The sequence below is a fragment of the Botryllus schlosseri genome, chromosome 3 (assembly GCF_051294905.1).
Source record: "Botryllus schlosseri isolate E-star chromosome 3, Bs_hap1, whole genome shotgun sequence".
In the NCBI taxonomy this organism is placed as follows: domain Eukaryota; kingdom Metazoa; phylum Chordata; class Ascidiacea; order Stolidobranchia; family Styelidae; genus Botryllus; species Botryllus schlosseri.
Genome location: NC_137238.1, coordinates 12131825 through 12148713, shown reverse-complemented (window position 1 = coordinate 12148713; position 16889 = coordinate 12131825).

Below are 16889 nucleotides of genomic sequence, written 5' to 3'. Positions count from 1 at the left end.
CCGTGTGACATGAACATGACTTAACAATGTGCCATAGCTCTCCCTGCATTTTTGAAGTCATCATCCACCAGTTATGGCTAACTCTTAACACTTCGGCGGAGAGAGGATCAACAATATTTAGTAATATATGTAAGAAGAACCAATATTATTGACGGAATTCATTCACAAAATTTTACAACCAGATACATATAGAAACAAAAGAAATATAGTAAGCCCCAGAAGTTTCATCGATTACCCCATGGTCATGCCATGATCAGTGTTTTGGGCGGGAGTGGCTGAAAAAAATGTTGTTTCGGTCCTGGTTACGGCTGGGCACAATGATTCGAGTACTCGAATCTGAATCGAGCATTAATCTTAATGATTCGAGTCGAGTAGTAAAATACGATTTTTTCGAGTACTGAAATTATACGCTCCTCGCCACTGAAAGCTAATTTAATCACGAGAATTGTAGTTCCGCTACTAATTTTCCATGTTGAAGCCTTGAAACCTTGATTGGCCGTATCGTAGCATACGGAAGCTTCGGGAATAAATATGAATGTATTATTCACATGCGTTATCATACGAAACATGTAGTACAAAGCTGCGAACGTTACTGGAAATTTCCGTAGTCATGATCATCCCACGAAATTGTCAGCAAGTGCAATAAAATCGGTATGGTCGAAAAAATACTGAAGTATCTTAAATTTGATGGATAACAGGCATTATATTCTTTCTGGACGCATAAAAGGTCCATATTTGAACTTTGACATATTACATTATGTTATGACGTCATAATGAGTGATACTCGATTACTCAACTCGACTCGAAGCATATTACGTGATTCAGAATCGAATCACTCAGGTACTCGATTTTGCCCAGCCCTTGTTACAACGCACAACCCGTATATGCAGTGACCTAGCATTATATAGCAGGGTTGTCAAACACATGACCAGCGGGCCAGCTCCGGCCCATAACGAAATCTGTTGCAGACCAAATGACAATACAATACAGCTATCACAAAAGCTCACAACTCAGGACCTATTTTCCACTGCTGTATATTTGGGTTACCATATTTTGCGGTTGGGGCGGGAGGAAACTTTTCACAGGCTCCAAAACCTACTGAATCGGAATAGAAAGCCATACTTATAAAGCCAATTTGATTGGGTTGACATAAAATGTCATTTTTCGGATTTGACTTCCACAATATAACGTATTCGTGGTATTTTTGGGCATTTAGGCTAAATAGGAGAACAAATCGTGTCAAAGAAGGACATTTGGCCGATGGGATAGCCTTCAGGAATACCGGACCACGAACTTACATATCGATCTCGCCTTCCACCACATGCCACCTCATTTTGTTGCTCACCTTTTATATCCTCTTCTATACCTTTCATTCAGTGTGCATGACTCTTGTCTACTTTGCCTGGGCCAAGTTGGGTGTCTGATTTCAAAGACTACTCCAAGTCGTTTCGACATCCTCATGTCTTTTCATGCTATTGCAGTTTTGTGGTGTTTCGAAATGATGAAAATATTAGTAAAGTGATACTCATACTGGGAGTCTAGGGATGGTGTGAGCCTCTACAAGGTTCAGGTTCGTGTGAACGCGAACCTTTTTGAAAGGTTCTGTGTGAACGCGGTCGTGAAGCCCATGACGTTACGTGACGTCATATTGCTAATTGCAACCCTACATTTCAGTGAAGTGATAGCCTATATAGTCCTGTAGAATTTTCGGTCAACCTAGAAAAAAAAATCTTATAAAGACGTATTATATACCGTTGGAAAGATAATTTTATCAGCATTTCAATGATGGGTTTTGTCATTTTTTTTACCTTGGGGAAAAAAGTTATGACCAAAACCGTGCCAGGCGATAAAGCACTATTTTGCCTGACATTAAAATACAATTATAAGCTAAAACACGATACCTTCGTAACAGAATACAACACCATAACTTGGAATATCACTCTCAGTAAAGCAAACTAACAATCGAACAGCAAAAAAATGAAACATAACTTTATTAAGATGTAATTGTCATAAGTTAAGGGGGCAAAAGTTGACCGAGACGGAGATAAAACTGGTTTACGAATTTCGAAAAAAATTAGCGTCAAAAATTTTAATGATTGATTTAGGCTAATTTATGGTTGCTGAATCCGATTCTGTGCTAATAATGTCTCCGTCACGTCAGATTTTTTCCGTATTAAATTTTCTCATTTTCATAAATTAATCAAATTTCAGCTTTCGTTAGTGGCCTCACCGTTAGCATACAATAGCAACAGATCAAATATTGTTATTGAAATCATCTATCATGAAACCTGGGTTGTAGTAGCCTAATACATAATGAGTGAGTTTTTCGGTGAACTTGAATAAAGTGATTCTCTATCATCGTCCAATCAGAAGCTCTTTTCGACCCGTACATTTACGCTGGTCAACAAATACTAAATACCATACTTGAACAAAGGCAGGAAGGTTTTTAAATGGTATCGAGTCTTTTTGTTTGTGTTTTGCGATATTAAACGCCAGTTCTATATACAAAAATCTTTACATTTTTGGTAGTTTCTGATTTGTCGTAATAATTTTACTATGAACTTGAGCAGTGGTTCTCAACCTTTTTGTATTCGCGGACCCCTTTTGGACCCCCGAAGTTGTAGTTCAAATTTAGCTCAAATATCGTACAATCGTCGCTAGTGACAAACAGCAACAAAATTACTTTTCTTGAAAATAGCAGCATAATATTTATGTAGTAATTGGGTTGACTTTTATTCTTTCAAAACTAATTATTCAACTGCATTTTTTGAAATACGTGGCCGTGTCTTTAAAATCTGCGCCTTCGATTTCATATCAACGAGTGCTGAAAATCCATTTAAACAAAGAAAGGTGGTGGTGAATGTAATAATAAGGCATAACGCTTCCGACGACACATTTGGGTATGATCGCAACAATGATGACACCAAAATTGACAAACAATTTTTTTATTGAACACATAACGTCAAGCATGTTAATTCATATCTAGCAGCTCATCTTGAAGTTATTAAGGAAATGGTTATGTAGGCCTATATCACAGGAGAGAACGGATTTTTGCTAACATTTCGAAGTCTCCGTGATTGACTTTACGTATCAAACCATTTATTTTTTACACAATGCCCAGCAAAACACCTCTATACAGCCAAATATTTGTATCAGTGGGCTATTGGCAATTTAGCAACTAAAATGAGTCCACACAGCAGGATATTCAATCTCAGACTGCTATCCTATTGATGTGAGGTCTACTGCAATGAAGCAAAACTGCCTCGGGATTTTCCTAATTTGAAAAATATAAATTAGGTTATCAACTATTTTGTAAATTCGCTTCGCTTCGTGGACCCCCTGAAAATGCTTCACGGACCTCCGGGGGTCCGTTGAGAACCACTGAACTATAGTGTGTAGATGTGATTGGCGTTGCTACTCAAGTAGCACAAGTAACTCCCTCTATTTTCTACTCGATGAACACAATACCCATTGATAGAATATTCGAAAATATGTTCAGTTACCGCGTTTTAGGGGCTGTTAAGGCTTCTACAGTTATGAAATCATATGCAGTCAACATCGTCGCGGAACAGAGCTTTGTTTGGAATACATTCGTGTTAAAATTAATAACTGGGTGCAGTACCAAATTCAATGTGGGCAGATATCTCCATGACATTTCCAGTTGATTTACCAGTCACACAAAGCACTAAAACAAAACCCAATGCAATTAATTTCCCGTATTGCCAATCACAGATGGGAATTCGGATTGCGTACATCTGGTTCGAAGCGCATGGTATGAACCCTTCCCCGATGGCTGTTATAACAACCTTGATTTGACCCCGGATATACCACATGCAATTAATATATATATATATATGCGATTGAAGCGCAAAATATTTCCAATAGTAAAATCTCAACCAGAAAACAGCGACCGGACTTTGACCTCTTACCAGGACCGTTACTGCCGCGTCCCAAATCGTCCAATTGGGGGTCCCGAAACTATGTCGGTGAATGAACATAATTTATTTATACATCACTCATCGACAGTTTATGCAACTCTTTTCATTTTGTTCGAGCTCGGCGCGATTTCATGTTGCCAAATTTTTGATTATGAGTACCTTTCCCCCACGAAAAAAGCAGGATTTCTAAAAAATAAAAATAGGCATTTTGGCGTCGACCATTACCACGCCGCGATGCTTGAATACAAATGAATTATTTGCCAATATGGTACTCTGAAAAGTGTGCCAATAGATCGCCTACGAGAAAACCTTAGCCGAAAAGGATTGCCCTTATGTCGACCGGGAACTTCGAAATAAATATAAGCCTATTTAATTGTCCATAGCTGCCTAGATTGCTCCTGTCTAATTATTCTATCGTGGCAATCTGAACCCCACAGGTCAAATAACATTTCTCAGAGAAAAATTATTTGCCAGTGAAGAAATACGAATTTTCGATAAAGCCTCCACAAACGTTTCTTTGATCTCGCATGGTTTCTCAATAAATTACGGCATGATGTGTGGATGTACGTCTTATGGCCATTTTCTTAATTTTTCTGAAACGTTGTGATCAGCGTTTCACAATTCAGTTTCAAAGCAAGACCAATTATAGTGTTCAAAGTAGGGTTGCATTTAAAGCAAACGGTGTTTTGAAACACTTTTTTAAAACATATTTCAAACGAAAGCCTTATTAAAAAACAAAATTGTATTGTTTTCAAGTTATAAAATTATGCCATAATTGTGTAAATACTTTCCAAAAACATGTTGTATGATCACACGGACAATTACCACCCAATGTAGCCGACGTATATCGTTATGGGATGGTTGGAACCCTAAAAAATAGTCGGCTCAACAGTTGTAGTACAGATATTTTGTGAAAGGGGCTATATTTACCCTATATTTTCAATGGTCAATTTCAATCCATTATGACGTCACAATTGAATATTCGTGATGTCATGACTTGTAAACAACGAAAAACATGTTTTAAATTAGGTCCCTCCTTTAAAGATGTTTGTTTTAAATTGAATTTTGTTTTAAATGCAAATCTAGTCTAAAGGGTGTGTGGTACTATCACTCTCGCAGAAATAAGCTCCAACATGACACAGTGAATCTCCAGTGCGATAGCCTTTTCTACACTTAACACAAACTGCTGTTTCTTTTGTGACTAAGCACTATCTAAAAAAACAAGCAAGGTAAATGAAACAGACCATAGTAAGTAAACAATAACATAATGAAGTTATAACGGACAACAACAGCTCTACTTGCGCCCCCCCCCCCCAATCCCCCTGTCTTGCTCACTCTTTCTCCCTGAAACAGATATATAATTCTATTTAATTTTCATATATTCCTTTTGCATCTATATCCTGCTTTTCTGTTGAAAATTCATTAGTTTCTAGCAGTTTGTTCATATTTTTGTAATAATTTTTCCCTAATTTCAATTTTTATCCCTTGGCACGTTTTTGCTCATAACTTTTTTTCCCCAAGGTAAAAAAGTGACAAAACCCATCATTGAAAAGCTGGTAAAATTATCTTTCCAGCAGTATATAATACGTCTTTATAAGAATTTTTTCTAGGTTAAGCCATTTTTAGACCAAATTCTACAGGACTAATATTAATGTACAGTGGTAAACGATACCTAGCGACGGCTCGGTCCTCATAATGCGACAATATAAGTAGCCTACAAATTGATAATTTATTACGGAAAATTAAAAAAAAAATTCCAAATTTTTCTGCCAACTCCATGAAATTGTTGAGCTGTTTTCAAGACGTTGTAAAACAAATTTGAGTCAATTCCGACCAGTAGAAGCGGACTTATGTGAGTTTTTCGTTGATAAATCGCTGATTATCCATCGATCAAGGATAATCCGAGGATTATCATCGAAAAACTCACATAACTCCGCTTCTAATGTTCGGAATTGACTCAAATTTGTTTTGCAACGTCTTTGAAGACAGCTCAACAATTTCATGGGGGGTTGGCAGAAAAATTTGGAATTTTATTTTTTCAATTTTCCATAATAAATTAAAAAATTTAATTGGATCTGCGGAGGCCTCTACTGGTTGGAATCGAGTGAAATTTGGTGTGCAAGGTTTTCTACTGCAACCTGACGATTTAAGAGGTGACCGGCTAGAATCGCGAAAAAAAAGTTATTTTTGAACAGCGCTATATGCTGAGTTGCAGGTATCTTTATAGACTGTAGAGACAGCAGTAGCGTAATGAGGAGAACGCCAATAGAATGGAATATGTGACCAGTGACCACCGATCGAGAGCACGACTCACAAGAACTGCATGTCGACCGACTATATCAAGTATTCCTGTAGATCTGTGGCTTGACTCTATCCCTGACCAAGTTCATGCCGCTCGGCGCAATGAAAACAAAATCAAATCCTAAAATGCAGTAGGCCTTATCGACACATGTGATAAGTAAGACACGCATTGTGGGCTTGCCCCACTTGTAAATATTTAGAAATACGATGGTGACAATGAGCATGAACCTAATATAGATTGCCTTTAGACCAAACTCGACTACAGTGTGGTGCTTGTGTGAGTGTTGCGATCCTGCTGAAGAAGTGAATATATATGAGTGAAGAAGTAGGATCAGCATAGTTTGACAGGTACAATTTTATTCAGATATAATATATGAAAACAAACGAAACGACGAAAACAAAATTCATCCTTTATTGTATTTTAGCTTGATTGCAACGAAAATATAATCCCTCCAATATTATATTTGAGCTTGATCGTAGCTGGAACACACTTTACATCAAGGCGCGGGCAGTGATGGCTGTTAAAATGACAGCAAGCATTCCGCTGACAAAGGAAGAAGCAGCTCCGTTGGAAGTAGATGCTCCGTTGCATGCATCTGAAACAATTGTGTAGAGAAGGCTACTAAAGTATGCGGGAATAGTAAAATTGACACATCGTGAAACCGAATGAAGTCATAACGCCAAAGTAGAAAAAACGCCTGCAGGAGCATTTGCGCCTGGCCTAAGTAATAACGCATTGGCAGAGCGTCTGACTCTGACATGTTGATCTGCAGATCATTGGCTCTAAAACCGGCATCGTCGTACCGAAAACAAGCTCATCAAACTGGTATCCACGGCATCCACACTACGCGATCGACAGTCCGGGATTGCTCCTAGTTTAACTTGAAGGAGCTGACTCGACAACCCTTCGGTTTCTTGGCATATCCGTGGCGATGGTGCGGAGATATACTGTGATATACAATAATACAATCTTTGTCACTTTTGGTCTACCTCTACGCCATTCATCGCTGCCGTCACAATTGAGATTATGTTTGTTAACTTTATCCTGTCAAGCAGTTATTGATGCGCGTACTCGACAGGCTTCTTCTTTGGGAATAGAAGCTCATGTGAATTTCTATTGCAAATTATGAGAGACAGATAGAAATATACACAGATAGTGTCGACATGAAGCGACACTGACACTATAACTTAATTACGATAAGATCGATCGTAAAATTAACTAATACCTGTAGAACAGAGGCACGTTTCGGTCAGTACATTTAGTCGCTGACAACCGTCGCTAGAGGTAAAATCTGCGGAGCACGACTTTGTGACAATGCCTGAAAGTTACAGATTTTTATTAACATAACACTTCTATGCATTCACCAGATTTATTTAAAAACAGTTTATAAGGATAAGTGTTGTAGAACAGTGAGTTCATGTACATTGTATAGTCGCCACTTCTTACCGCCTGCTGTTATCTTGGCGCATTTGGTATAGGAGCTTGGGCATTGAGTCAACTGGTAGCTTGACGAAACTCCAATGTAACATTTGATTCCAAACGCTGCAAGTATTGTATAATCATTGCTGAGTCGAAAGTGTCAAACATACAGGTATACGGATAGCAGCAGTTACACGCAATACCAAGTGGACAAAACTCCGAATTCATCCGGAGAAAATTATTTTGACTCCGACTCCACGATTGATATATACTAGAGATGGTGTGAACCTCTGAAAGGTTCAGGTTCGTGTTAACGCGAGCCTTTCTAAGAGGTTCTGTGTGAACGCAAACGTGAACCTAGTGACGTCACGTGACGTGTTATTGCTAATTCCAGCCTTACATTTCAGTGAAGTGTTAGCCTATAATCGTAGTGTCCTATATGGCGTGGACACAGCGTCGCCAGATGTATAAACTGGGGCAATCCAATGATATATTATTCCCATAAAATCAACATCTTCCGTCGCTTTGCCAACGATTTCGACGGGGAGCGGATTTCTATACTTGCTATCCGACAGTACCCCATTAACAAGTTTTACAGCAGTAGCCAACACCCCAATGACACGGATTTGTTTTTATGATACAATAAACATATGAAATTAAGACCGACCACGTACGCCTGCCAGATATTTTACATGAGACAATGATATAAATTTCATTGATTGGTTAAATAAGCATCCTTAGCTAGCTATCTACATGTAGTATATTTCGCTTTTGATGTTATGTGATTGGAGGTACAACTCACAGCAGTAACATTTTTGAAATTGTCAATGTGCGTGCTCGTTTAGCGCTGCTTACGCTAACAGCGCCATGCATATAGTGGCCCGCAGTTGAATTGCAATAAATTTCAATCAACGATGATATTGAATTCAAAATTGTAATACATGAATAAGATTCACAGTGCCGAGCCTACTAAGGCTCGTTTGTGAACTCGAACCTTTGAATTTCTGAGGGTCACATACAGATCGCTAACGTGAACCTTTTTTTTGGTGTGTGTGAAGGGGTCCGGAGGAACCGCAGTAAACCTCCCCCCGTTGTTGAGTCCTCTGTGTCATGGACACAGATTTCTCGCCGTCGCCGTTGCTCCCATTTCTCCTTCTTTTAGTTTCTCTCTTAGCAGAAGGTACATGCGGCTGGCACAAGTAGACTTTGAAAAGGGGGCGTCTGCGGCCACTTACCTTTATCGCCACCATACATGTGCCTGGGGAGAGAGCCATCAACTACAGACCGCATCCCCGGTGTCGGACTATGAAGGCCTGGCGGTCATACTCGTCCTCGGTTCGTGATTACAGTGATTGGATATTACTTTGGTTGGGCCACTAGGGTTTCGCACCGCCCAGCGTCCAGTAAGGCGATGCCTACCTTAATACAGCCAAATACTCCGCTAACGTGAACCTCACGTTCACACCATCCCTACTATATCCGATAAAAACCGTTGGAAACAAAAACCATGCCATTTAAATACTAAGATTTGCGAGTATTGCGAGTGCAGGTACAAATGCTTATATGATACACCATTCGTGAAGCAGCGATAAAAACACTCACCTGATCCCAGGTACATCAATGCAACGAATGCTGCAAGCAAGACGACCTTCATTCTTATGTAAAGTTATCAAGAATACTACAACGACTCGATTTCTGCAAATGCGAGAAGTAGAATAGGCCTATGTATGACGCTGATGTTTTTTTCTAGGGTTGAAACAGCACTTTGACAGTCTCCTAAAACCCATCAGTGACATTATACTAGGGTTGCCATACGTCCGGAATTTCACTGTTCAAACTTGCGTCCGGGAGTGATTCTGAAATATGCTAAAATGTCCGGACGAATTTTGAAGGCTTGAAATAGGATCATTTGTTTTTTGTTCGTAAATCAACATAAACGATATTATTATTTGGGCAGAATTACGCAACTTTGAGCTTTTCTTCGCGCTGCGCGCGATTTAGCGTCACATATTGGTTGATTTTCATTTGTGTACGCCACCGCCCTCGCAAAACATGCAATAAAAAATTATTAAAATAACACCCATTTACCGAAATAGGTCTAATTGTAATCGCAATTAAAGGAGAACGGTATATTCCTAGAGTCGGAAGGCCATTTAGATGCTTTAGTCAAAGATAGTGGTTATGAACCTTGGGGTCGTTTGCTGTTATTCGACGGTTCGCGAAGATGTTGAACGTAATCAGCTTCCAAAATAGGTCGTGAGGTCCGGGCAAAGGTGCTGACCGTTTTTCAGTAATCAGCTTATCAAATTTTGAGCTGGGACACAGAACATATTCAAATTAGGAATGGAGTCGCGACCATAAAAGGTTGAACACCACCGGATGTGTAACCTACTGGTGCGTCCCGACATTTAGGCTCATAGATAGTCTTATCCGCGCGAACCGACATGACTTTACGATGTATAGTTATGTTCCCTGCATTTTCGAAGTCGTAATCCTCCACCAGCTCTGCCGCTAATCATGTTCATGTGCGCGGAGAGAGGTTAAAAGTTTATAGTAGTAGTCGGGTTTGAAATACGTGCCGGCTTAATGAAATATGAAAACGAAATGTAGGTGTATGGATTCGATTTCAAGTACCGGTGCTGCTCAAGTCGTCTCCAAGCGACTCTGCGGAACGGATTGAGCTCAAGACGGATAGAAGCCGTCTGCCTTTTTCTCTTTTTCAAAAACGAGAGAGTCGGATGGACGAGTCAGCTTCGAAGCTGACCCAAACGGAATTTTGCGTCAAATTTTAAGTAATCAAATATCAGATCTCGCAAAATTAATTAATCCTGCATTAACTGGATTGCATGTCTATTTACGTTTTCGATATGGGTAGTTTCAGCAGCAGCGCGATTACAGACAACAGGGGCATTGCGCTTTGCATGTGATGTGGTCTAGCCTTGACGTTTTTCGTGTCCTCAGTAATGTTAATGCATGTCATGTGCTCCTTCGAGTATGTAGTGTGGACAATGATGCGCACTGTTCACTATGTTTAGTCGGCAGCTGGAACGTATCGTACAATACTTGGGCTACATAACACCACGCAACAGCCTGGTTGTTCGCTCTAAAAAGCTGGACATAACCACAAGCACGACCGTAGTAGAAGTAAGCCCAAATAGAACAACTGAAAGAAAATAACTTTTCCAAGCTAACATGGTGTGGCCCGCCAATTTATTCCACCCAAGATTCGCGACTGCATATAAACGTACTACAGAACTGCTGGGTATATGGCAGGGTACGGCTAGTCAATGTCGTTAAAACTGGGTTCGATTTTATAGCATTGGATCATTTATATTCACAATGTAATCGAATGCTTAAGCAATAGCTTTCCTTCCCTGGACCCTACTCTCGTTTGCGGTTGCACTTCTACGGAAAATGATTCATTCGCGCGTACTCAACATCATACATCAGAACGTATTCAAACCACTCGACAGCTACCTAATTTCCGTGTACGTTCGGCCACTCAGGTCAAACTCGAATAAAACTCAATTTAGGTCACTGGCCTTAGTCAGAGAACCGGAAATGCTTCCGGCCGGGCCAGTCAAATGTTACCTCAAAATAAATAACTTTTTTTTTCAGCGGGATGCTTCATTAACCAGGATTTTCACTGCATAGAGATGGTCATGGCCTTTTTCACGCTCGTTCCGCACATCACAAAATCAAGGCCAGTGTTCAGAGAAACGACCCAACTTAAAAAGTAAGTTGGGTTCAACTGGGTTACCATACACGTCAGTGGTCGGGAACCTATGGCTCGCGAGCCATATATGGCTCTTTTGGGTAAAATGTATGGCTCTTTGCCGAATTTTTATTTTTGTCAATATTGCAGCAATTGCTTAGTAAATTTATATCAGGGCAAGAATAATTGTTGTCGTGGCTGTATCTTGTATAAACACGACAAGACAATGGCGTATTCAGGGATGGAGGCTCGGGGCCCCTTTTCGAAATCCTCAAATTCAAGTTGCATTCGCGCCGGCTACCAATACCACTCGCGAGTTCGATGCACCCGCATCGCGCGCCTCGAATATTCAGATCGCACGATACGTTGATTGATCAAATGATCAAACATAATAACCGACATCTCGACGCCTGTCTGACAATGCAGGTTGCAAATACATATTGCCTTACTGATCTACCATGAGAAACTGCTGCCGTGAAAGTGACATTCACAGTTCATGTTCTTGATTAGTAAGTATAAGCTTGGTAGTAATGGCTTTAAAATGTCGGCGTGTTGCGCAACGTTATGTTACCGTCGAATAATTTGAGAATTGAGAAGTCTATCAATATTTAGATTTTCGGAATCAGTGCGACAGTTACATTCGATCATTATCAATTTTAAGCCATTTATGATGAATTGCGCCGTCATGGGCGAGGCTTGATATGTGGCCTCACATGTGCCTTACATCTTCTTTCGCGCTTTATTTTCGAACAAAATTGTTCCAAATCTAGTCATTCTTAAACATCGGTAGAAAATACCAATATTAAGTGTATAAGTTTAACAATTTTCGTTCACTCATCCTGCCGACAGGTGATGCACTTCCTTACTTGCGTTCTCTGACCCCACGTCAGTGACGTATCACTCCTTATACAATGGGTATGTACTGCTGTAGTGACCATGTTTAGCTCCACCTACGCATGTGATCATGGGTCCTCAAATTAAAGAGTAGCATGAAGACGAGCCTACAATCTCGTATAAATGACGAAAGCGTATTCACACTTTTACTGTTGTCTACATCTGCCGTAGATGGTAATTATCTCAAGTTTAGAGCCATATCATATGGTTTTCACTGTAATAGAATTAAAAAGATATTGGCTAACTTACAAAAGATCTTATAAAACTCAAGTTTCGCATGCTCAAATAAAGCAACCATCATGAGAAGTAAAAAATTTTACATAACTAAATAACTAATACGGACGTTCGAGCGGGTCATTAGGGAGTCGATTGCAAATGACATAGATGCTGTTAGACTAAAGCCCTCTTGATAAAAAAGCTTGACAGTGAAACATTCCCCTGGAAAACAAAGGTATTGATTAGGAGATAACGTTTAAAAATACATTTCGACTTGTCCGGCCACAAGTTATCAAAATAATTGAACCGGGTCCGCGACCTAGTTATAAAAGCATTTCGCTGTCAAGGAATATTGAGAATAACCTCAGCGACGGAGAATACTGTTTACAGGAATTAGTTTGTCTACTTCACTACTCAATTCTCCAATTCTACGGTGTTATGTCGAGACACGAAAGGCTTGATCATGAAAATGTTTCGACCATTGCATTACACAAATTGGTTTTATTATTATTATTACCGACATTGGTTTCTATGGAAGGAGCCGTCAGAGATGTTTCATGAGCGCCAGACATGTTTCATGGAGCTGCGTTGAGTGCAATTCTTGTCTACCAGTTCTCTGATAGATCTATTCCTTCGGTACGGCTCTAATGTACGTTCCAAATGTTTGAAGGTAGTGCCTTGCAGCAGACTCACAATTTGATACCGTATCCTAATCTGCAGACTTTTACGATGAATGTCACTGGCAACTAGGCTATTCTGTTATTACGATTTCATACATATTCCATCAATGGAAAAAATGCCCAAGAAAGTTACGAAGTAACGGGTCAAAATTCACCCGATCGCAGGCAAATTCATACCAGGTATGCTGCAGGCAACAACGCCTTCAATTTATTATAGAGATACAAGATTCACACAATTACAAAACTTCCGCAGATACAGGAAGTGCGATACGCAAGACTGCACTGATACACTCGATTTTATGAAGGTATCATAGTAACTCTGTCACCATGTCAAAGAGTGCAAAATCCATATAAGGCATGCTGCAGGAAACATCGGCTTTATTTTATGATATCAGGGTATCAAGATTCATACAATTACAAAACTTCCGCAGATTCAGGAAACACGATACACAAGACTGCACGTTTCATTACATTCGATTCGAAGAAGGCATCATAGTTACTATTTCACCATCAAAGAGCACCATATCCATATCAAACATACTGCACGCCACAACGCCTTTATTTTATGATATCAAGGTGTCAAGATACATATAAAATTAGTCAACTTCCGCAGACGCAGGATGTACGATAAGCAGGACTGCACTATTCGCGATGCAAAGTGAGTTGATGATGAGTTTGATTTCTGCTGAAACTTCAAAGTTTAAACATTGGCAATATTCCTAATTTTAATACGATTTTAAATGTCATAGTAGCTTCGTACCACCATGCATCGAAGCTAGATTGTATCTGATACAGGACCTTGCACCAATCAATAGATGTCTCTGAATTTGGACTGCACGTAACCGTGTATAGGTCTTAACTGATGCTTTTATGGTCTGTGTGTCAAGCATCTGTGCAGAGTGCGTATAAAGACACAAGGTTATGGAGAAATAATATAGTTCCTTATATGGTCATCTCATAGGCGAGGGGTTCTCAACTTCCCTTGTATAACGGACCGCATTTGAACAGAAAAAAATCGCTGCGGGTCGCAAAATATTATTGGCATGTATTTATGGGCTAATAACAATTTTAGGCTACTGTAGCCTATTTACCAGTCGTATACGGGCACGAATTCATCGTGGCCGGCCACGAGTTCATGGCCAGTTCGTGATTTTGGCACATCTAGTTGGATCAAAATCCACCATTTACATCCAATTTGACTATACTCAATTAGATCTTCTTCATTTGCAATACGAACTTGCTGGCGGCAAGGTTTGTAGACGACTTCCACTAATATCACACGTACTTCAGCTGCACTATACCCCTTTTGGTAGCTCGGGGAAGGTTAAAAACTACCACAGCTTTACACAAGTTTACCTTCTGTGTTCGCTGTAGAAATGAATTTAATTCCCACTCTGGGGCGTTGGGTTGTAAACTATCACCGAAACATGTATGTTCTTTGTACTTACTAGATAGTTGATAAAGTAATGTTAGAGCCTACATGTTATTGCTCGGTCGGACAAACGACTTTACATTGTAACTGGTGTCCACAGATTCCACGCCAGGCACTCAACGCACTGGAATGCGTGGAGAGATAAACCGTGGTGCAGATTCCATAGCCTTGCAGTTTCTTCGCATCTCCATCGCCCAAGCCCATTAGTACAACATTTTATTCCAAATTATGCTTGGCAAACTAGCACAAGTACAAATGGAGTAAAAACGGGAGATTCGAGTCAACTTTTTCGTATGACTTGACTTGACTTGACTCGGCGCTTCAGAAATGTGGATTGACTCGTGACTCGGAGCAGAATTTACCAGTCAATTTCAAGTCATCAAGTAAACGGTGTCGATTAAATATTTGTATCTTGTTTATGTTCGGATTGTTCGCGATACGCCAGTGCAGGGGCGGGCAACTTCTCCAGTCGGCGGGCCGGATATAGGAAAATTAGGTATTGGCGGGCCGGATTGCTGAATCCATACAATATTCTCCCATTTATCCACATATACAAGGAATAACTATATTAATGAATGTATTTTAACGGCTGCAATGCCACTTCACAGCCATTTCTCGCTGGCAATGACGAAGACAATATGAATTTGAGAATAGCATTGTCACACAACACAGGCGGCACCATGTCTACTTCTCTCTGATCAATTAACACACGGTGCAATCATTACTTAAGATTTCAGGGCCTTCGATAAGCCCAGTATACCCCAAATTTACCAAGATATCAATTTATTAGGGTTGAGTGCATCGTGAATGCCGTTAATGCAGGTCTTCTCCCTTCGACGAACTTACGCGTAAGCGTAAAGTTACCATATTTTGGAATCGGGAAAGGAGGACACCTTTACCAAATCAGAAAATTCAGTTGATCAATACTGAAAACAGGCGATTTTCCTATTTCTGCTAAAAACTTTGTGAAGTTGATTAAAACAAAAATTTAAGGGTGTTGACTAAAAAGCGTCGTCACTTCCAATCGACTCCTGGATGACTCTGGACCGTCCGAGTATCAGCTAGGCCAGGGATTCTCAAAGGGTGGGCCCCAGCAGCATTTGAGGTGGGCCACAAAGCTATTTAGAAAATTTTAGAATTAATCGCTAAAAATATATTCGCATTATTCAATTATACGTAGGCTACACAAAGCTTTTCATCCGACTCTGACGAGAAGTAGTGGTACGTATGGAGTCAAAATGTACAAGTCGAAAACATTAGGGAGAAACGGAGACTTTTTCCGCTTGCTATGACAACCTACAGCTAACAGCAACTGAAATAATTTTGAGTATATAATCCGCGATTTATCAACGAAAAACTCACATAACTCCGCTTCTACTGGTCGGAATTGACTCAAATTTGTTTTGCAACGTTTTTGAAGACAGCTCAACAATTTCATGGGGTTGGCAGAAAAATTTGGAATATTTTTTTTAAATTTTCCATAATAAATTAAAAATTTTAATTGGATCTGCGGAGTCCTATACTTGTTAGAATCGAACCAAATTTGGTGTGCAGCGTTTTTTAGGGTAACCTGACAATTTAATCAGTGAATGGCTGGAATCCGAGAAAAAAAGTTATTTTTGAACAGCCCTACTGCACAGTGCACTACTGTACACTTCCACACGGAGTGTTTAAAGCGTAGTCGTATAAGTCTTGTTTTCAATTTCGCCTGATTCGGTTCGTTCAGATCGGACGACTAAAAAAAGGTTATCAACATTCAAGTTGCCCGCGCAATGGTTCGTAAATCTCATGTGGCTCTTTGGCCGAAAATGTTGGCGACCCCTGACATAGATAAAATTGGCATGGTAGTAGATTATCACGGATGTGTAGTTTGGTCGCGTATTGTACATATCAATTTGGTTCAACTCCTCGATGCTTCGTATTCTATCCTCTCTATGGCTCACGTATTTAATTAGCAGGTCTACGTGTGCGTGAGCAAAACAATGCCATTTTTCATGTATATTTAACTTTATACTCGGTATTTGATTCAAGATATATGACCAATCAGTCTGTCTTTCACACATTTAGCAAAATATAATGACTTTGAGTCATCACTCATACTCGAAACTTGAATTTGACTTGAATTGTGACTTCACTCGTGACTTGACTTGACTTGACTTAAATTAACTCGACTTGACTAGAATCACCTCCAAAAAACGAATGACTTGACTTGACTCGAGTCACCATCGAAGATTGATTGACTTGACTTGACTCGTGTCAAAATATGCAATGACTCGAGATGACTCGTGACTCT